Source organism: Piliocolobus tephrosceles, chromosome 20, assembly GCF_002776525.5.
Source record: "Piliocolobus tephrosceles isolate RC106 chromosome 20, ASM277652v3, whole genome shotgun sequence".
Classification (NCBI taxonomy): domain Eukaryota; kingdom Metazoa; phylum Chordata; class Mammalia; order Primates; family Cercopithecidae; genus Piliocolobus; species Piliocolobus tephrosceles.
In genome coordinates this window covers 214,441-237,149 of record NC_045453.1, presented here as the reverse complement: position 1 = coordinate 237,149, position 22,709 = coordinate 214,441, and the positions used below count along the sequence as shown (strand labels likewise).

At 39.0% G+C, this 22,709-nt stretch overlaps 1 protein-coding gene across 1 annotated transcript in view; it reads left to right on the top strand.

Moving 5' to 3' along the window:
* LOC111529721 overlaps positions 1 to 22,709 on the top strand; it is a 44,341-nt gene that overhangs the window by 10,206 nt on the left and 11,426 nt on the right.

Below are 22,709 nucleotides of genomic sequence, written 5' to 3'. Positions count from 1 at the left end.
TGTGTCTCAGCTCAGACTCTCCTTGGGCGGGTTTTGCTATGGCTGCTGTGGGGCGATGGGGGCAAGATTCCGAGGTCACTGACGTTGTATGCCTAGGAGGATTATGGCTGCCTCTGCTGAGTCATGCAGGTTGTCAGGGAAATGGGGGAAAATCGACAGTCCCAGGCCTCACCCAGTTCCCACACAAACTGAAGGGCCAGTCTCTCTTCCACCATGTCCCCTGCAACATCCCCAAGTCTGTTTCTAGGCAGAGGGCAAGTTGGGCTTGAAAACTTGCCTAAGGCTTTCCTTCTCCCAGGTTCAGCTTTCTCAGTAGGGATGTATGTTCAGGAAAGGATGTTGGGGAAACCAGCCCCACACCACCCAGCGGATACCCTGAGTCTGGTGGAGACAAAGGAGTTAGAGACAGATTGTTTAAAAGGTGGGTCCGGGGGACTGGAGTGTTGGAGGCTTGCTCATGACTCAGAGCTCTCGAACTCTGCCCAATTTATTGGTTTACCAGATCTTTGTTCTTAGGGCAGATGGGAGGGGGAAAAAGGGATGAGGAAAAGGATTAATCAGTGAAGGAGAACTCATGAGTCATTTGATAAGATGTATAGCAGTAGTGGTTTCTGTGAATTTCCTTGGGCAAAGGCATGTGTCTAAAATACTTAAGATCTTTAACTTATCGGGACTGAAATGGGTGGGAGGAGGTTTCAGGAGGAGCCAAGACATTTGATTGTACTCCACTGCTTCAAGGGAGTATTATCTCCCTGAGCAACCTGTGGGATGCCGCTAAGCGGTTATGCTCTCAGGGCATAAAGACATGAAGGCAATAAGGAGGCTTCCCATGGGTGTCTCACACAAGGGAGACAAACTCAACTGGCACCTCAGAAACTCTTTCCTGCGAAGGAAGTTCTCCTTTTTCCACTCCCGCAGTTGCGGCACTCACAGTATTTGGGGTGTCTCCTGGTCCCTGCAGGAGTAGCCCCTTCCTTCAGAGGGTCTGTGGGTCCTCTCAGGATTGCTGGTTTGTTCTTGCAGTTCATCTGGAGCTAAAATTCACAATGCAAACCTCCACAGGCTGCTCTGCCTGGGCCTGCAATCTAGTCCTGCCTCTTGTTTGCCTTGATCGATAAGAAGATTCTTAATTATGGAATTTGTGATTATTTTAAGTTATCTAAGGCAATTGTGTTCAGATCTTATTTTGCCACTAAAACTACATTGGAAATATATTCCCTACCACTCATGCTAAGAGTGGTTTTAGTGATGCAATTGCATAAAAGTTTCTCCAGAAATAATTCAGAATTCTTGGACAGCTTCTGTTTGTTTAATTCTTTGGCTTATTTGGACAGATTCAACTTTCCAATGAATTAGACTTGATCTTTTATAGAAATGTAGCCAAATAATTGAAAAGTAATTTTCCGTTCATTATACTAGTTACTCAGTCTCTTAAATGATTACATGAAGTAGATAACATATTTCTTCAGAGGGTAAGAAATATTACATATGAAGATGCCTTTAAGAATTTGAAAAAAATGTCTTCAGTAGGAGTTTTGGTTGTCTTCTTGGGCTTGGTTTGAGTGTTTTAACTAAGCTCATTGGTATTTTTGGACAGATTCAGGTCAAACCCAACATGACTGAGTCCCCAACTAGACAATGTTTGAGCTACTGAATCTGAAGATTCAAACCAGAAATATGTTAAGTTCCATTTCAGAGGTTACATTTACCAGAAAGTTATATGTTTTTCATGGCATATAAATATGCTTATCCCAACTGTGGGTGTGTTTTCTACCAGAAGTGCTACGTTAAAAAGAATATTTTCTGTATCACATGCCAAACATGTCTCCCTGTGAATTTTAGATAACTAATTTCCCACAAGGAAGGTGATGATGGAGGCCAGCTTTGTTGTCTTTAGTTTTGTGGGATTTTCATCTAGGATTTGGAATATAAAGAGTATGGCCTTGTGCAAAATGAAATGACTGTAAGTTCTAGGCTTGCTCTGAGGAGTTACCCTCTGATATGCATATGCACAACCATAACTCAAGAGGCCAAATGAGAGCACCACCGAGGTCAAATACAACCATGATGGGAGGCATTGCATGGGCAGGAGGACTGGGGATATCATTTGAATGTTTTGTCTTTTCCAATTCTCACGTTGACACGTGATCCCCCAATGTTGGAGGTGGGGTCTAGTGGGAGGTGTTTGGGTTATGGGGGCAGATCCCTCGTGAATGGTTTGGTACCCTCCATATGTAAATGAGTGATTTATTGCTCTATTAGTTCACGTCAGAGCTGGCTAAGAGTGTGGAACCTCCCTCTTCTTTTGCAGTGTGACACAGTTACTTCCCCTTTGCCTTCAACCATGAGTAGAAGTTCCCAGAGGTCTCACCAGTAGCTGAGAAGATAGTGGTGTCATGCTTGTATAGCCTGCAGAACTGTGACTCAAATAAACCTCTTTTCTTAATAAGTTACCCAGTCTCAGGTGTTCCTTTACAGCAATACGAAATGGACTAACAACTGGGAAGTCCCATCCTCAGGAAGAGCTGTCCCCAATCTTTTTGGCACCAGAGACGGGTTTCATCTTGGGCAGTTTCATCCCAAAACCAGTTGGGATGGTTTTGGGATGAAACTGCTCTGTCTCAGATCATCAGACATTAGTTAGGTTCTCATAAGTAGTGCACAACCTAGATCCCTCGCATGCGCAGTTCACAATAGGGTTCATGCTCCTGTGAGAATCTAATGTTGGCTGATGTGACAGGAGGCAGAGCTCAGGTGGTAATGCTCACTTGCCTGCTGCTTATATCCTGCTGTGCAGCCCAGTTCCTAACAGACCACAGACCAGTATCAGTCCACAGCCTGGAGGTTAGGGACCACTGCCCAGGAAGGTAAGAGCCAAGCGCAGTAGCAGCATGCCAGCGAAGAATCCTACCAGGTACATTAGGAGATAGCTTAACACCTTTGGAATTCAGGGTCCTCTGGTAGGAAGATATTCCACCGAATCTGCAAGCCAAAGTTTCTGTGTATGTAAGGGGTTTATTTTACTTAGCTCAGGGGCTGTGGTCCTCTGCGTATGAACCCCAGATACGTCTGGGGTAAGACATGGAAGGAGAGGGAAGAACGTCGGGCATGGAGAATCATCCCTGAGACACTGCAGAAGGGGCAAGAAAGCCCCCCTGTGTAAAACATAATTACATAAGAATTAAATTTTGATATTTTTCATGGAGTGGTAACCTACATGACACATACTAAGAACTTAAAATAGTTGAGTAAATAAATTAGTGAATAATGTATTAACACATAGTGTGAAAGATCAGAGGAGACTACTAACAATGATTTCAGGTGTTAAGCAAACACATTATGTACAATTTTTATTCTGAGTGTCTTAAAAATACATCATATCCAGCTAATATAAACAATTTTTCAATTATACCTATTATTCATGGAGTACAGTAATGACTTTTTCAAAACTGAGGCATTAAATGTATTCCAGGGATACAGACTTTGCCTTAATGTTTTATGAACAAAATAATCATTGCAGCTACCTAGTAAAGGAATATGATACCTTTTTTAGATGTTTACATGATAGAAAGTAGTCAAGCTTTAAGACTGGTAAAAACTTTCCAGGCATATTGTGGAAGACTTCTACAATGAGTGGATTTTAAACTCTAAGGTCCTTTTATTTTGTTTTGCTTTTGAGACAGAGTCTCGCTATGTCGCCTCACTGCAACCTTCACCTCCCTGGTTCAAGCAATTCCCCTGCCTCAGCCTCCCGAGTAGCTGGGATTACAGGTGCATGCCACCAGGCCCGGCTAATTTTTGTGTATTTTTAGTAGACATGGGGTTTCACCATGTTGGCCAGACTGGCCTCCAACTCCTGACCTCAGGCAATTCGCCCGCCTCAGCCTCCCAAAGTGCTGGGATTACCGGCATGAGCCACTGCGCCCAGCCTAAAGGTCCTTTTTTAATTCTGAAATTCCATGATACTGCTTTGGGATTTAAACAAGTGGAAACCTGGCTATAGACAGAGACAGTTCGATGCTCTCCAGAGGCACATCCAGGCAAAGCACATATGATCTGGGTGGATTAAAGTTCTGTTGAATCACACTGACGGAAGCAGCACTGGCATGTATTGAAGTTTCTTAAAAGAATTCAATTTATATTGATTTAGTTCAAGCACTGTAAAGTCTAAGTTGTAAAAATGGAGTCAATTTCTATTAATTTGATGTTAAAACTTTTACTAGGCATTCTAAATTTTCCCCCTTTTTAAAAGAAAAATTGGCTTTTTCCATATCAGAAAATAATTGAAGCAAAAAGATTAAGCTCTGAGAGTTTATATAAAAACAGTCATGCACTTGTCGTTTAGCAGACACGCAGAAAATGTTAGCTGTATTTTACTGAGGCACAAATACTCATGTATTTGGTAAGAGTTTGTTTTCCTTCAATAACAGCAGGAGTATTTGTTTTGTTCATTTCTGTGACTTTGTCACCTGGTGCTCAAGAAATATTAAGTGAAAACTCAATTATGCTGTGGTAAAATAATATAGTAAAATACTCTTCTAATCATATACTACTTTTTCCCACCTAATTTCTCATAATAATGATACATTTCAGTAGTAGCTCATTTTACTTTAGCAAATATATCCATATGGATAATATCATCCATATATGATATTATCTGGTCACACATATATAGGTGGAGAATATTATTCCTGTTTTACCAATGAAGAAAAACAGAGGTTCAGAGAGATTAAATAATCACATTAGTGACTAGGATACAAATCCCTGCTTCAGGATTCCACATTCAGGACATTTTCTAATAAACATGAGGGTTTAAGCCAGCTTCAGAGGTACAGATCAAGAAAAGAGAAAGCCTGAACAATTTCTTCTACATTTGATGCCTTTTTGCTTTCTTTTGCTTTGACTTTGTGTCTTCTACAAGCCTGCAGTGGAATCTCTATTTATTCAGTATCTGCTTGCGATCGTCGTTACATTTTTATGCTATTTGTGGATACAAATGGTGAGAACTATTTCTTTCCCTCCAGTAAGACTATCCAAGTTTCCAAAAGTAAGATTTTTTCCAACAATATGTATTCATTATGGATCTGGGGCACTGGAGGAGCCTCAAGAGAGCGATTGTTCCTATAGTAGTAAAATGTTCCAACTACCTGAAACATATGGTTGTCTACACTGTTTTTAGGAATTTCCTTTAAGTAGCCTACTTCAGTGGTTGTACAGTGAAAAATTCTTCCCCACATATAGACAAATTTTCTCTGGGTCTGTGTGAAGCCTATTACGTTTCTGTCCTCTACGGAAATGAAGGACATCTGCATCTTTTCTTCTTGAGTAGTACTTACAACATAAAAAAGCTGTGATCTCCGCACTCTTCTTTCTCATACCTCTTCCTATCCATTGCAAGTAAACTTGAAGAGAATGATAATTATCTAGGCACTTAAGTTAGAGGCATTGGAAAGATTGACTTGTTCTCTTGCTTTTGTAGTAATTGTTTTGAGTACTTTTGGTTTTTTAGGAAGAAATTTCCTAGGTCTAATATAGCAGGCATATGACCATCTATTAACCTCTTATAAGCCAGACCTACAAGAATATTGCAGGAAAATGCTGTGGTTTAGAGGAGAGGGAGAACACTTGATGGTAGGACTGAGAAGACCCTAGAGGAACAGGGTAGGGAGCTTTGGTAGGATCTGAATAGTCACCAATACACAGAAGAAAAGACAGACACAAAATATGGGCAAAATGGTATAGAAATTGTCTTACTTGCATCAGAGTCTTGCATAGGCTAATAAGAATTAATTTTGTCAGCAGGAAAAAGTATCCAAGTTCTGATGATCAAAGAGTACAAGACATTCTCTGTCCCTTATCCATATTCTTTTTCCCTTTGGGGGCCTGGCTTAGTGGTTCAGATATCCATCTCCCTTTCTCTGTCCCCCACTCCAAAGAAGTTTTGTCACTAAATTTAGCAACAGGAAGAAAGAAGTAAAATCATCCAGGTGCTATCCTTAGGGCCACTGCCATTCACTTAAGAAACTTTCCCCTCAAAATGGAGACATAGAAGCAGGCAAGGGTAAGGAAGTACTGGGGATAAGCATGGCGTGGTCTCTGCAGTCTATTGCAGTGATTTCCGGTCTGCCACCCATTGCCCCATCTGAGAACAATGGGGGGATTGACTTGCATTCTCCTCTTACTTCCCTCCCTCTGTGAGCCCACAGCCAGCTCCCCAGTCCTCTAGTCTTAGCCTCCTTGCCAGCTCCTCCCTTGGCCATTTTATTCTGGCATAAACTGAACAGACAACTATTTCTTCATCAATTAGAAGCAGCTGAAAAGGAATGAGCTCCTCAAGGGCCTCTGAGGATCAAGAAAGCATCCAAAGAAAGCAAACCTGTAGTGGTTTCCATGGAGTTGTGCAGCCTGGCAGTAGAAGGGGATAACTTTATTTCCATAACACTTGAATTACCCTAGTAGCTTGTTAACACACTACTCAGGGTAACTAACACAATTGTTTCTAATTTTCTGAGAACAATAGATTAATTTCACCGGGCTGACAGTGGGACAGAGTGAGAACAAGAATAGGAAGAAAAATCCTCTTTCACACACCCCTGTGCCCTCCTTACTTTCATGGACGTGAGACATAAATAGCCGTTAAGTGGCCACTATAGTTCTAACATCAAGGAGCTAGAATATTTTAATTAGAGAGATGATCAGTAGATTATACGCTTTTAAATATTCTATTTTCATTTTTAAAGCATGAGCATCTTTTAGAGGATGCTCTAAATTTTTATTTTGAGATTATCAATAGATATTATGTTTAAGTATTTTAACCTTTATTGTAACACACAGCACAGAACAAAGAGCCACATAGAACAAGTGTAAGGATCACCAAAGTCATCAAAGAAAACTTTGCCAGTCACTCCAGAAGTTCCTCCATACGTCTCATCAGTCAGAACCCCTACCCTCCCTCCAAAGTGACTTTTGTTGTAAGCACTTCTTTGCATTTCCTGATAGATTTTCATGCCTAAGATTGGATCCTTGGACATCAGTTGTCTCTTGCTCATTTTCTTTTAACGTGATGTCTTTCAAAGTCCCTTTAATTTACAAGTCCCTTCTGTACTTTATTATCTTTTTTAAGAGCAAGCATTGCTCAATTGTAGAGCCTCTGACAGCCTGGATTTTTCTGATTGAGGATGGACACAGTATTATTCCACATACCCTTCTGTGTTCCTGCAAGTTGGCCTCTGTGTCTAGAGACTGGACTCAGGTTTCATCCGTGAGGCAAGATGATAGGTAGGGTCAGTGGGGAGATTTCACTGAGTCCCTGGTGCATCTGTTTAGTCCTTCCTCCATTCCCATGCACCTCTTCTACATAGACACCAATCGCACAAAGAACTCACAGCTGTTTGTGGCACTTCCGGCATTATCCAGTTTTGGGATTCAAGGAGCTGCCTTGACACCTGTCTCATGGTAAATGTTTTCCTCAGATTTCTGGCCTCAATAAGTAGTTGCTTTGTGTGTCTCTGTGTGGATTTTGGAATCCAAAAATTAGGCTGCCATCTCGCACACATCTTCCTAGAATTCTGTCAAGTATGACTCCCTTTTAATCATATTGAATGCGTTTTGAAGTTATTGATACCTCAATTCTTGATGAGAAAAACACTTGACACAAATCCCTTTACTGGCAACTTTTGAAGAACACACTCTGTATGGTAAAAAATGCTTATCTGGTTGTTCATTATTCCACAGTTAAATTGCTGCCAGAACTGTTTGTAGCACTGCATTCATTCTTAGACATATATAGAAAATCACTTGTTTAATATTCCAGTGTGGATCTATAAACACTCCCACTCCTGAAACCATTCACATGTCGATAGTAAAAATAAAAAGAACTGGCCAGGCGCAGTGGTTCACGCCTGTAATCCCAACACTTTAGGAGGCCAAGGCAGGCAGATCACTTGAGGCCAGGAGTTTGAGACCTTCCTGGGCAATATGGTGAAACCCCCATCTCTACAGAAAAATACAAAAATTAGCCAGGTGTAGTGGCAGGCACCTGGAATCCCAGCTACGTGGGAGGCTGAGGCAGGAGAATCACTTGAAACAGGAGGCAGAGGTTGCAGTGAGCTGAGGTCACAGCACTGCACTCCAGTCTGGGAGACAGAGGGAGACTCCAAGAAACAAAGAACTGTCTAGGTAGACTTTATTGAAAGCTTATACCTGAGCATGTTTTTTTTTTTTCCCCCTACCTGACTGAGTGCAGCCTTCCCACTCTTTGTTACCAATATCTAAATATTCTTTCCCACTTCTTCAGAGCCTGTGATATTCTCTGGATTCGGATGCCTGGTACCTGGTTTTCCAGGTCTTGATCTGCCTCTGACGCTTTCACCCTCAGCTTGTTGATGTGAGAGCTGAACTCAACGCACATCTTTTTATGGAGTCAGTCTTTTCTTCACCCTACAGTAGACTGGTTGATCTCTGTTGTCACCCATGTCCTGGCATTGTGTATATCACAATGTGGCCTGATGACACTGTCACATGTCATCTAAAATTTCTAGAAGTATGAGTAAAAGAATGCATAGTTTCCTACCACATAGATGAACTAAAGTATACTTAGTTGTGCATCTAATACCTGTAGTTTACTTAGATTTTCTGTTAAGAAACACAACTAAGTTTGAAATTACTTTTTTCCTTAAACCAGGAAAGAGGAAGAAAAAAAAAAAAAAAAGCTGTAACACCTCTGAGTTTAGGTGCATAATTTATTGTAAACACTTTATTTTGAGAGGGGCAGTTGCAGTTTTGGGGGATCACTGATACCTGTTTCCTCAAGGGGCTAACCTTCCTGGGGAACTCCCCTGCTTCCTCAGTAAAAGCTCCAATTCTAAATATTGATTCCAGAAAACAAGAGGCCACCCCTGTGAGGTCAGACTCCCCACTGATCTTGTCACCTCTACAGTCAGCAGTTCCCCTAAGACCTCTTTATTTCTGGTGGGATAATATTTCCACTTGAATACCTCTTTCCAGTGCCAGTACAGGGCAATACTGTGCCAGCAGTGTTCTGGAGGCGTTTGAGTTGTTCAGATGTTGTTATTCTGACAGCAAATTGAAGAGGAAGGCCTTCCTCTTCAATGAAGGCCTTGAGAAATCAAACAAAATAAAGTTCTCCTCATGCTTAAAATGTAAAGTCTAAAACCTAATAAATGCTCTGGACCCAGGCCTACCTAATTAACAAAACTGCACTTCCTGCACATGTACCCCGCAACTTAAAAAAAAAAGTAAAGTACAACTGGGGAAAAAAACCAGCTCTGTTCTGTGTTGAGATGGGTAATTGCCTCATCTCCAAAGGATGCTGCATCAGCAGGGGAACTCATTGGGGGTTTATTCCCAGCTTGGAGTTAGGATTCACTGCCTGAGACAAGAAACAAGACCTGCTGGGTAGTAAAGCTGGAGGGAGAAGTGAGCAGTGGGAAGCTCACAAGCAGGTAAACAGTGGCCCCAGGGGAGGGTCAAACAATCAGCAACCAATTTGTCTGACTGGCAGCTTATTCAGTTCTAACTGGATCAGACAGCTGAGTTCCAAGAGGAGCCATTGTCCCTAGAATGGCAGCTTCAACAGTGCAGTGTAGAATCACTGAAATTGGTTTTAAGCCTACCCCAGCACTCTGAGCCAATCCCCAGTCCTAATGAGGTGCTCCTCCTGTGTGCTTCCAAAGCCCCTTGTGTTTCCTATCATAGCACAGATCCCACTGGATTTTGTCTACTTATCCTTCCAAGAGCTCAGAAGCTCTCAGAAAGACTTTTGTCTTGCTTCGGAGCCCCCATACTTGTAGTTCTTAACTTTGGCTGCATATCAAAACCACCTATAGCACTTTTTTCCAAAAATGTAGCTGCTGGAGCTCTACTTCCAAAATGCTAATGTAATTGTCTTGGCATGGAGCCCATTCTTGTTTTAAAGTTCCTCAGGTGTTTCCAGTATGCGGAGAGGATCGGGAATCATCCTAACCAAGTTTTAATGCTTGAGATATAGGTGCCCAGTGAAGGTTTGATGGATGATGACTGAATCAGTCCTGGATTCAGTCAACCAGGATGAAGCTAGAAGACAGCAGGATCTGGTCAAACCTATATTACTCGATAGCTTAAAGGCTTTGCTAGCAATATGCTGTTCCTCCTCCTCCTTAATAACAGGCAAAATTCATGAACATTTCTTCTCAGTGTAAACATCATTCATGGACATTAGGCCAGTGCTACTTGCAACTATGGATGACAAGTCTTTGCAAACAGGGAAGATAAACTACAGCCGAGTGTTATACCCTGGGCAGAACACTGTCTGCCTCTGCCTTTAAGAAGCCAAAGGCATCTGTGTGGAAAACCATTACATTACATTGCTAGGTTACTCCTGTTTCCCACTTCTGGTGAGAAAGACTTTGCAAAATAAAACAAATCTGTCATTGGCTATTGGTTATTGTTATTAAAGTATAAAAGAAAAGTACATTCAGTGAGCAAATATTCTATTACTTGTCATTGTAACAGGTCTTCTTAGATTCTACATTACATTTCTCTGAAGTTGAATCAATATTAGGCTTTTCAGCATAGATTTCTAGGAAGGACCTAATACTTGGAATTTTATTGAAAATGACAGAATATGATATGACAAACTTTGCAAAGTTTGGCAAGATTTCGCAAAAACAAATTTATAACTTGAATTTATTTTGAAACAAATTTAAGAATGCATGTGTTCCATATTTGATCAGTAGATAATTTCAGAGATCATATGATCCTATGAATCATCTGTGGGTTTCTTAGGGGAACCTTGGGAGTCAAACTTAATTTGTCATTTATTCAGCCTTAATTTTTAAAAAGAAAGAAACTTGAGCTAGGCAAGTGCATTACACAAACCCAGAGTTTCAGAGCGAGAACACCTTAGAAATAATGTTAACCACCAATGTTTGAGGATTTGTATACATTGTACTAAGTGTATTGTTCAATCCTCACAGTACTGTTAAAAGGAAAAAACTATTTCATTTTTCCAGTGAGGAACTAAGAGTTAAAGAGACTAAGGAACTGCTCAAAGTCATGCTGAGTTAGGAGCTAAATCTCAATCTTGGGCATTGAACCCTAGAGCCCGTGGTGTCAAACCCTCTTCTGTGCTCTATTACTATTGGGACCATATTGAGTTGAAGGTGCCGCGTTAGCCACAGGAATTACACAGATGAATGTGTCACATACTCTGTCCTTAGCTTGCAATTTACAGATTTGGAAATCTATGTAGTTTGTATGCAAATGACTATAATCAAAATAGAAAATACTAAGCTTTAAACAAATGATAAACAGCCATGGTTTATAAAGAGACTATTTCCTGTGGAGAAATCAAGGAAGGTTTTGTGGGGAAAAAAATTGGCATTTACATCAGCTTCAAATCCTAAATTTACTTTTTTAAAACTTTTAATAATAAATTTGACTAAATGGGTTGGTATCTAGTTCTGTGACAAATCCTGCATTATGAATGCAACTAATGGTTGGTGGTGACAGATGTATGATACCAAATAGTTGAAGAGTAGAATGAATTTTAAGAATGCGAGAGAATCTTGGTTTGCAAGTGAGAACCAACCCCAGATCACAGGGATATACTGGGCCACAGAAATTACCAGAAGCCAGTATTTTAACTTGAGAACATTGTTTCTTATCTCTATTTCCCCATGCTTGTTTGCCCTTTTTCAGAGTCAGTTCAATACAGTCTTTAGAAAGAAAAAAATTTTAATCCTGTCTTCTACCTGAGAGTTCCTCAGCACAGTTTGAATGTAGGAGACTGTTAGAGTGACAGTTCTTATAGAGAATACAGTCTTTAGAATTTGAGATCATTTTTTATTTTTTAATGCTTCAGACAATGCATTAGTTCATTCTCACACTGCTATAAAGAACTACCTGAGACCACCAGGTAATTTATGAAGAAAAGAGGGTTAATTGACTCAGTTATGCAGGCTGTACATGAAGCATGGCTGGGAGACCTCAGGAAACTTAGAATTATGGCAAAAGTCAGAGGGGAAGCAAGCACATCTTTCCATGGTAGACAGGAGAGACAGAGGGAAGGGGGAGGTGCTACACACTTTAAACAAGCAGATCTTTTTTTTTTTTTATTATACTTTAAGTTCTAGGGTACATGTGCATAACGTGCAGGTTACATATGTATACTTGTGCCATGTTGGTGTACTGCACCCATCAATTCGTCAGCACCCATCAACTCGTCATTTACATCAGGTATAACTCCCAATGCAATCCCTCCCCCCTCCCCCGCCCCGTGATAGGCCCCCAGTGTGTGATGTTCCCCTTCCCGAGTCCAAGTGATCTTATTGCTCACTTCCCACCTATGAGTGAGAACATGCGGTGTTTGGTTTTCTGTTCTTGCGATAGTTTGCTGTTGAGAACCCATTCACTATCACAAGAACAGCAAGGGGGAAATCTGCTCCCATGATCCAATCACCTCCCACGGGTTCCCTCTCTCAACACTGGGGATTACAATTCAATGTAAGATTTAGGTGGGGGCACAGAGCCAAACCATATCAGACAAACAGTAGTTTTTATTTTTGTGTATTTATTTCATAACTTAAGGTCTCCTCAAAAGGCACATGCTCTCCTTGCATTTATCTGAAAAAACAAAAAGCCAGTTTGTCTCCACTAAACAGATGAAGTTCAAGATTTTTGGAAGACAGTAGCATTACCGGATAAGTCAAAAACTGAAATCATGTCTATGTATTCCAGATCTTTTCAAAAAAATAATCTTAAATTTAAGTTTACTATAAACATTAAATGAGTTGTTAAAACTAATTTAACAGAAATTAAATAGATCATCTTATTCAAATCAAAACAAAAAGACATAAAGGAATTAACATTCATAAGCACCAAATATGTGTTAGACTGTGATTTCAACCAGTGTCACCTCATTTTGTCCTCATGATCTTGTGAAGGGAATGTGATTATTTTATTTCCAAAGATAATAAAACATGAATCTCAGGAATGCTAAAATGGTTGCCAAGAGCACAGATATGTAGTATAGCCAGAATTCAAATGCAAATCTTGCAGGTCACAAAAATATCTTCCAGTAGAGTTATTTGTGTATATATTTTATTCACTTCTCTGAAGGTACAGGATATGATGCACTCATTTTTAGGTTTGCTTTTTCATTTATATTTCTCAACACCTAGTAAAGTGGCAGGTTTAATGTGTTAACAAACAAACGAAGAAATCATGTTTATTTTTAGTCTATATTTTTTTATATATTTCAGATTCCAAATTCTTATTCAGCACTGTGTCACAATAAAAAACAAAATACACTAAGGAAGAGAAAAAACACTGAGGTTTTATTGCATTACACCCTCTGTTTACTGTATCTGCTGGGAAATGAAACCATATATATTCTTTATTTCTCCTCTGACAAATGTTATTCATTCTATTCATTACAGTTCCTTATCTTGCTATACTGTCCTTGCTGAATTACGTTAGATTAGACCAATTCTTGTTTTAAAAGGTCAGAGCAGTACATTACCAAGCCCTGTTGCCTTTTCTGTAGGATAGTTTGTGTATGCCTGCTTCCTGCAGAGTGGCTGCTTCAAAGTGATGGTGAGTTACATTTTACTATTTCAACATTAGCTTCTAATGTTTCTAAGGCTCTGGCGTTAAATGAGTTCTCAGTCAAATGTTCTGAACCCTGGGAACTACTGCTGATAATTGTGGTCATCTCTTAGATGTGTTTGCATTGTTGTCCATAACTAAGCTGATTTCATTTTTTATTGGCTTTTTACTGCTGCTGCTTGAGTATTCTGCTGGGTGAGCATTCTTGATTGATTACTGGAATGCAGTCAGTTCTGTCTTCTGCTGTCACTCCGGTACCAATTATTGGATCACTGTGGACCGTGCTCCATCTACCCATTGATGCACATTACCAATTTTCCTCTCAACACTGTTCAGTTACTCACTCACATGCTCACAAATTGAGCAATTTGTTCATGATAGCTGCTTGGCAGGGTAGATAACATCCTGGTCAAAATGACTGAGCCACATCAGTGATGTATGTATTCTCCAGACAGGGAAAGCACAGGGTTTTAAATCAGTGAACTGAACTTGTCATCTATGTTTTCCTGTTCTAAATTTTCTGATTCTTTTTAATATGTTTAAATATTTTCATTAAGTGCTAGATGTTTTTTTTTTTTTTGAGCCGGAGTCTCGCTCTGTCGCCCAGGCTGGAGTGCAGTGGCCGGATCTCAGCTCACTGCAAGCTCCGCCTCCCGGGTTTACGCCATTCTCCTGCCTCAGCCTCCTGAGTAGCTGGGACTACAGGCGCCCGCCACCTCGCCCGGCTAGTTTTTTGTATTTTTAGTCGAGATGGGGTTTCACCGTGTTAGCCAGGATGGTCTCGAACTCCTGACCTCGTGATCCACCGGTCTCGGCCTCCCAAAGTGCTGGGATTACAGGCTTGAGCCACCGCGCTCGGCCGCTAGATGTTTCTTAAACAGTTCAGATAATATGAGAGTGTATGATAGCACAAAGCTAATACACTCAGCCAACACCATCTCTGTGTGCATTGTTTATTTTCCCAGACCTTCAATCATACATGTATAATACTTCTTTCTTCCCTGTAAAATTGAGTAATATGCATGTAATTGTCCAATCTCATGCTGTTAATAAAAACATAGCTGAGACTGGGTAATTGATAATGGAAAAAGGTTTAATTGACTCACAGTTCAACATGGCTGGGGAGGCCTCAGGAAACTTACAATTATGGCAGAAAGGGAAGCAAACATGTGCTTCTTCACGTGGTGGCAGGAAAGAGAAGTGCGGAGCAAAGGGGAAAAAGCTCCTTATAAAACCATCAGATCTCATGATAACTCTGTCACTGTCATAAGAACAGCATGGGAGAACTGCCCCATGATTCAATTACTTCCTACCAAGTCCCTCCCATGACATGGGGAGATTATAGGAACCACAATTCAAGATGATATTTGGGTGGGGACACAGCCAAACCATACAAAGCATATTGTAGTTTTTTTTACAGTAGATCTTCATATCTTGTATTCCTTCACTGTTTAGTGTGAATTCACTCTTTTAGTGTGAATTCACAGTATTTCATATGATATTCATATGATATACGATGAAGTACTCACTATTTTACTACTTATAGACATATCGGTTGTCTTCAGCCTTTTTTTTTTTTTTTTCTTTTTTTTTGAGACAGAGTCTTGCTCTGTTGCCCAGGCAGGAGTGCAGAGGCATGATCTTGGCTCACTGCAGCCTCTGCTTTCCGGGTTCAAGCAGTTCTCCTACCTCTGCCTCACGAGTAGCTGGAATTACAGGCACCATGCCTGGCTAATTTTTTGTATTTTTAGTAGAGGCATGGTTTCATGATGTTGGCCAGGCTGGTCTCAAACTCCTGAGCTCAGGTGATCCACCCACCTCTAAAAATGTTAGTCATATGTGTCTTTGTGTATTTGTGCAAGTGTTTCTGTAAGACAGGTTTATAGAAACTGCTAGGTAAACAGGGATGAATAGTTTGATGTTTTAATAAACAATCGCCAAAATAATAGCTAGGAAATAGACTTTACATATGCCAGGTATTTTAAGTTCTTTACAAGTGGTAACTCATTTAATCTTTACAACAATTGAAATAGGTATGAACTATTAACTCTTATTTTACAGATGTGGGATTTGAGATTAAGTAACTTGTACAACATCACCTAGCTGATATTTAGTGAAGCCTGGATTCAAATCTAGGCAGTATGGCCTGGAGACTGTCACGTACCTTCTACATACACTGCATCACTATTAGTTTTCATCTCCAAAATTTTTGTTTCAATGACCAGTTTTTGTTTTTCTATCAGTTATTCCATCAATTTGACCAATAGTATTAAAAAATCTAAGACAACTGTATTTTTTAAAATTTAGCATTAAAACTGTTTTAATCTTGGCATAACTTCATGATGTAATAGGTTTGATCTGTAGAAAATCACAAGAATACACAATGAAGTGGCATATTAAGTGATAAAATGGATGGTATGGAGAGAATACAGTAGCTACAAGTGGCCATCAGTAGTGTTGGTTGGAGTGATTAGAGAAGCTATGCGGAGGTAACAGAGCTTGGAAGTGAAGTAGTATTTGCATATGTGCAAGGAAGGTTTGTAAAAAGGGATATTGTTGAGTGTGGTAAGAGGTAAATTCATTTATAATTGATAGGAGAACAATTTCTAAAGCTTAGGATTAAATTTAAAATTTCCACTCAATCAGCAAGAGCCCTTAGGTTTAGAAGGGGTTAACAGGATGCAATTGGTATATTGGGAAACTTAGTCCTACTGCATTAAATAAAACAAAGGCTAAAACTATATAAAGAACAATGGACCTGATTTAGTTACTGGTTAGGGTCAATAAATAAAAACAAGATAAATCCCATGGTTGCCAATGATTGGAGCTTGAATAGTAGGAAAATATTACCAAGATTGAAAGTGGGGAAGGTAAACACTTGGAGGTATTTTGAGAATATGAAAAATTAACTTTGAGGTTCCACTAAAATGAAAACATGCAAGGATATTCCTTAGGCTATTAGAAATGGAGTTCAATTGAAAGATCAGGGGAGGGACTAACAGTACCAATATTAAAACGATTCAAGTTTGAGAATAGAGAAAGGAGAGTGGAAAGCCAAGAGCTCACAATAGTGGATGGCACATAACAAAAAGCTAAACGAAGGGAAAAAAGGAAGCTACAATAAGTAATTCGGAGAAGTAGACAGTTAGGGAAGCCCAGGAGAAAAGAACTGCCAGAGAGTAATCAACCACATACAGGCCAAAGTCATAGCAAATACCAAGGACCTGAAAAAACACATACAGCTGGCTAAAAAAAGTCACTGGAGACTACCAATTTTCAGCAGAATTATGCTTGAAGAGAAAAGTGAGCAGAGATCGACAGTACATTAAAGAAGTCTGATTAAGATAACATCTAAAGAAGAGAAGGTCCATCCATATTGAGTTCTTATTTCTGAAATAATCTCTGGATGAACTTTTGAGAATCCTGAACAATTCAACTATTTTAAACTCTTCTGGAAAAGTATATGCATATACTCGTTTGAAACCCCTATCAAGTTTCTCGATAACTGTTATGCTTTAGCCAATATTAAATCAAGCTCTCTTAACACACATTTTGAAATCTTCTAACTACATTTATTTTATTTAAAAAGTAACATGCAATTGGAAAACAATAGAAAATACAGAGTATAAAGATAATACTCAAAAAAATTAAGCTTTTGTTATATTTTTTTGTAATTTAATCTTATTTTAAATGTTTCATCAGGCTTATACACAATTATGTATCCATTTACATGACCTTGCAACATAAATATTTTACATAATATTAACTCTGAACTGTCATGTTTACAACTGTTGCACTGATCACTTGGCTATCTCATTTAATGATTTACTCAGCAATTACAAAATAAGTTTGTTTCTCATTTTCAAACAGAATTTTATAAAACACCATGTTTCACATATATTTTGAATAGTTTCATAGTTGAAATTAATAAACTCAAATATGCAGAAAGCATGTAATACCCAAGTTGCTTTCCACCCAGAATCATAGTTTTAATTTTTCTTCCCATCAGTAGTGGACTCAAGTACTTACATTTTTGACAAAATCTCTAGCATTAGGTGGTTGTATTTGTTTAAAAAACATGCTAAAATATATGCTAATATGATAAGCCATACTAGACACCTTATTTAAATGTTACACATTTTCCACATGAACCAGTTAAATTTCTTCTTGTGAATTATCTATTTCTTCATTTGGAGTTTATTTGTATGACTTCTTCATACATTGAGGATAGTAACCTTCTTGAAATCTGTAACATCTGTTGCAAAACATTTTCCCAGTTGACAGACTGATCTACAAATATTTTGTTTTTAAGTTTGTGATTTGATTTTGATTTCAAGTTCCAAAAGATTTTCCACATGCAGATATCAAATGATTCAAGTTTAACTTTTTCCCCATTAGTAAAAACTTCTCCTAGAACATTGAATTGAATAATGGTGTTCTTTGTCACTGACTCCATTTATTCTAATTTCTCATAGTCTTGTTTTGTTTCCTTTAAAAGGTAATTTTTAATGACTTATATGGGAATATGAAATTTTTTTGCAAAAGAAGTGGGTATTTTTCAAAAATCACATTTAAAAGCTACCCTCCAAATATGAATAATTTTATACTTTGAGATATTTATTAGGGTAATAGTTTAAACCAAACTTTTCTTGTTACTATAAAAGTTTTAATAAGCTTTACTTGATTAAAGGCTTGCATTTTGTCAGTATTTCACTTAGGATTTTTATACTTACATGAATTAGGTCAGTGGGGTCCTGATTTTGTGCTCTCCATGTTACTTTTATTTAAAGGCTATATTCACATAAAATTAAGAGATAATTTTTCTCTCTACTAGAGACTTTTTTTTTATATACTTTAAGTTCTAGGGTACATGTGCACAACGTGCAGATTTGTTACATATGTATACATGTGCCATGTTGGTGTGCTGCACCCATTAACTGGTCATTTACATTAAGTGTATCTCCTAATGCTATCCCTCCCCCAACCCCACAACAGGCCCTAGTGTGTGATGTTCCCCTTCCTGTGTCCAAGTGTTCTCATTGTTCAGTTCCCACCTATAAGTAAGAACCTGTGGTGTTTGGTTTTCTGTTCTTGAGATAGTTTGCTGAGAATGATGGTTTCCAGCTGCATCCATCTCCCTACAGAGGACATGAACTGATTCTTTTTTATGGGTGCATAGTATTCCATGGTGTATATGTGCCACATTTTCTTAATCCAGTCTGTCACTGATGGACATTTGGGTTGGTTCCAAGTCTGTGCTACTGTGAATAGTGCCGCAATGAACATATGTGTGCATGTCTTTATAGCAGCATGATTTATAATCCTTTGGGTATATACCCAGTAATGGGATGGCTGGGTCAAATGGTACTTCTAGTTCTAGATCCTTGGGGAATCGCCACACTGTCTTCCACAATGGTTGAACTAGTTTACAGTCCCACCAACAGTATAAAAGTGTTTCCATTTCTTCACATCCTCTCCAGCATCTGTTGTTTCCTTACTTTTTAATGATCACCATTCTAACTGGTGTGAGATGGTATCTCATTGTGGTTTTGATTTGCATTTGCATTTCTCTGGTGGCCACTGATGAACATTTTTTCATGTGTCTGTTGACTGCATAAATGTCTTGAGAAATGTCTGCTCATATCCTTTGCCCAATTTTTGATGGGGTTGTTTTTTTCTTGTAAATTTGCTTGAGTTCTTTGTAGGATCTGGATATCAGCCCTTTGTCAGATGAGTTGATTGCAAAAATTTTCTCCCATTCTGTAGGTGGCCTGTTCACTCTGATGGTAGTTTCTTTTGCTGTGCAGAAGCTCTTCAGTTTAATTAGATCCCATTTGTCAATTTTGGCTTTTGTTGCCATTGCTTTTGGTGTTTTAGCCATGAAGTCCTTGACCATGCCTATGTCCTGATTGGTATTACCTAGGTTTTCTTCTAGGGTTTTTATGGTTTTAGGTCTAACATTTAAGTCTCTAATCCATCTTGAATTAATTTTCGTATAAGGAGTAAGGAAAGGATCCAGTTTCAGCTTTCTACTTATGGCTAGCCAATTTTCCCAGCACCATTTATTAAATAGGGAATCCTTTCCCCATTTCTTGTTTGTCTCAGGTTTGTCAAAGATCAGATGGCTGTAGATGTGTGGTATTATTTCTGAGGGCTCTGTTCTGTTCCATTGGTCTATATCTCTGTTTTGGTACCAGTACCATGCTGTTTTGGTTACTGTAGCCTTTTAGTGTAGTTTGAAGTCAGGTAGGGTGATGCCTCCAGCTTTGTTCTTTTGGTTTAGGATAGTCTTAGCAATGCGGGCTCTTTTTTGGTTCCATATGAACTTTAAAGCAGTTTTTTCCACTTCTGTGAAAAAACTCATTGGTAGCTTGATGGGGATGGCATTGAATCTATAAATTACCTTGGGCAGTAGGCCATTTTCACGATATTGATTCTTCCTATCCATGAGCATGGTATGTTCTTCTATTTGTTTGTGTCCTCTTTTATTTCACTCAAGTTCTCCTTGAAGAGGTCCTTTACATCCCTTGTAAGCTGGATTCCTAGGTATTGTATTCTATCTGAAGCAATTGCGAATGGGAGTTCACTCATGATTTTGCACATTGATTTTGTATCCTGAGACTTTGCTGAAGTTTCTTATCAGCTTAAGGAGATTTTGGGCTGAGACGATGGGGTTTTCTAAATATACAATCATGTCATCTGCAGACAGGGACAATTTGACTTCTTCTCTTCCTAATTGAATACCCTTTATTTCTTTCTCTTGCCTGATTGCCCTGGCCAGAACTTCCAGCACTGTGTTGAATAGGAGTGGTGAGAGAGGGCATCCCTGTCTTGTGCCAGTTTTCAAAGGGAATGCTTCCAGTGTTTGCCCATTCAGTGTGATAATGGCTGTGGGTTTGTCATAAATAGCTCTTATTATTATGAGATAAGTTCCATCTATACCAAATTTATTGAGAGTTTTTAGCACGAAGGGCTGTTGAATTTTGTCAAAGTCCTTTTCTGCATCTGTTGAGATAATCATGTAGTTTTTGTCTTTGGTTCTGTTTATATGCTGGATTACGTTTATTGATTTGCGTATGTTGAACCAGCCTTGCATCCCAGGAATGAAGCCCACTTGATCATGGTGGATAAGCTTTTTGATGTGCTGCTGGATTCAGTTTGCCAGTATTTTATGGAGGATTTTTGTATCGAAGTTCATCAGGGATATTGGTCTAAAATTCTCTTTTTTTGTGATGTCTCTGCCAGGCTTTGGTATCAAGATGATGTTGGCCTCATAAAATGAGTTAGGGAGGAGTCCCTCTTTTTCTATTGATTGGAGTAGTTTCAGAAGGAAAGGTACCAGTTCCTCCTTGTACCTTTGGTAGAATTCAGCCGTGAATCCATCTGGTCCTGGACTTTTTTTGGTAGGTAGGCTACTAATTATTGCCTCAATTTCAGAGCTTATTGGTCTATTTAGGGATTCAACTTCTTCCTGATTTAGTCTTGGGAGAGGGTATGTGTCCAGGAATTTATCCCTTCTAGATTTTCTCTTTTATTCACGTAGAGGTTTTTATAGTATTCTCTGATGGTAGTTTGTATTTCTGTGGGGTCGGTGGTGATATCCCCTTTATCCTTTTTTATTGCATCTATTTGATTTTTATTATTCTTGCTAGTAGTCTATCAATTTTGTTGATCTGTGTATTAAAAGCAGCTCCTGGATTCATTGATTTTTTGGAGGGTTTTTTGTGTCTCTATCTCCTTCAGTTCTGCTCTGATCTCAGTTATTTCTTGCCTTCTGCTAGCTTTTGAATGTGTTTGCTCTTGCTTCTCTAGTTCTTTTAGTTGTGATGTTAGGGTGTCAATTTTAGATCTTTCCTGCTTTATCTTGTGGGCATTTACTGCTATAAATGTCCCTCTACACACTGCTTTAAATGTGTCCCAGAGATTCTGGTATGTTGTATCTTTGTTCTCATTGGTTTCAAAGAACATCTTTATTTCTGCCTTCATTTTCTTATGTACCCAGTAGTCATCCAGGAGCAGGTTGTTCAGTTTTCATGTAGTTGAGCGGTTTTGAATGAGTGTCTCAATCCTGAGTTCTAGTTTGATTGCACTGTGGTCTGAGAGATGGTTTGTTATAATTTCTGTTCTTTTACATTGACTGAGGAGTGCTGTACTTCCAACTATGTGGTCAGTTTTTGGAATAAGTGCGATGTGGTGCTGAGAAGAATGTATATTCTGTTGATTTGGGGTGGAGAGTTCTGTAGATGTCTATTAGGTCCACTTGGTGCAGAGATGAGTTCAGTTCCTGGTTATCCTTGTTAACTTTGTCTCGTTGATCTGTCTAGCGTTGACAGTGGTGTGTTAAAATCTCCCATTATTGTTGTATTTATTATTGTATGGGAGCCTAAGTCTCTTTGTAAGTCTCTAAGGACTTGCTTTATGAATCTGGGTGCTCCTGTATTGGGTGCATATATATTTAGGATAGTTAGCTCTTGTTGAATTGATCCCTTTACCATTATGTAATGGCCTTCTTTGTCTCTTTTGATCTCTGTTGGTTTAAAGTCTGTTTTATCAGAGACTAGGATTGCAACTCCTGCCTTTTTTGTTTTCCATTTGCTTGGTAGATCTTCCTCCATCCCTTTATTTTGAGCCTATGTGTGTCTCTGCAAATGACATGGGTCTCCTGAATATAGCACACTGATGGGTCTTGACTCTTTTTCCAATTTGCCAGTCCGTGTCTTTTAATTAGGGCATTTATCCCATTTACATTTAAGGTTAATATTGTTATGTGTGAACCTGATCCTGTCATTATGATAGCTGGTTATTTTGCTCGTTAGTTGATGCAGTTTCTTCGTAGCATCGATGGTCTTTACATTTTGACATGTTTTTGCAGTGGCTGGTACTAGTTGTTCCTTTCCATGTTTAGTGCTTCCTTCAGGAGCTCTTGTAGGGCAGGTCTGGTGGTGACAAAATCTCTAAGCACTTGTTTGTCTGTAAAGGAGTTTACTTCTCCTTCATTTATGAAACTTAGTTTGGCTGGATATGAAATTCTGGTTTGAAAATTCTTTTCTTTAAGAACGTTGAATATTGGCCCCTACTCTTCTGGCTTGTAGGGTTTCTGC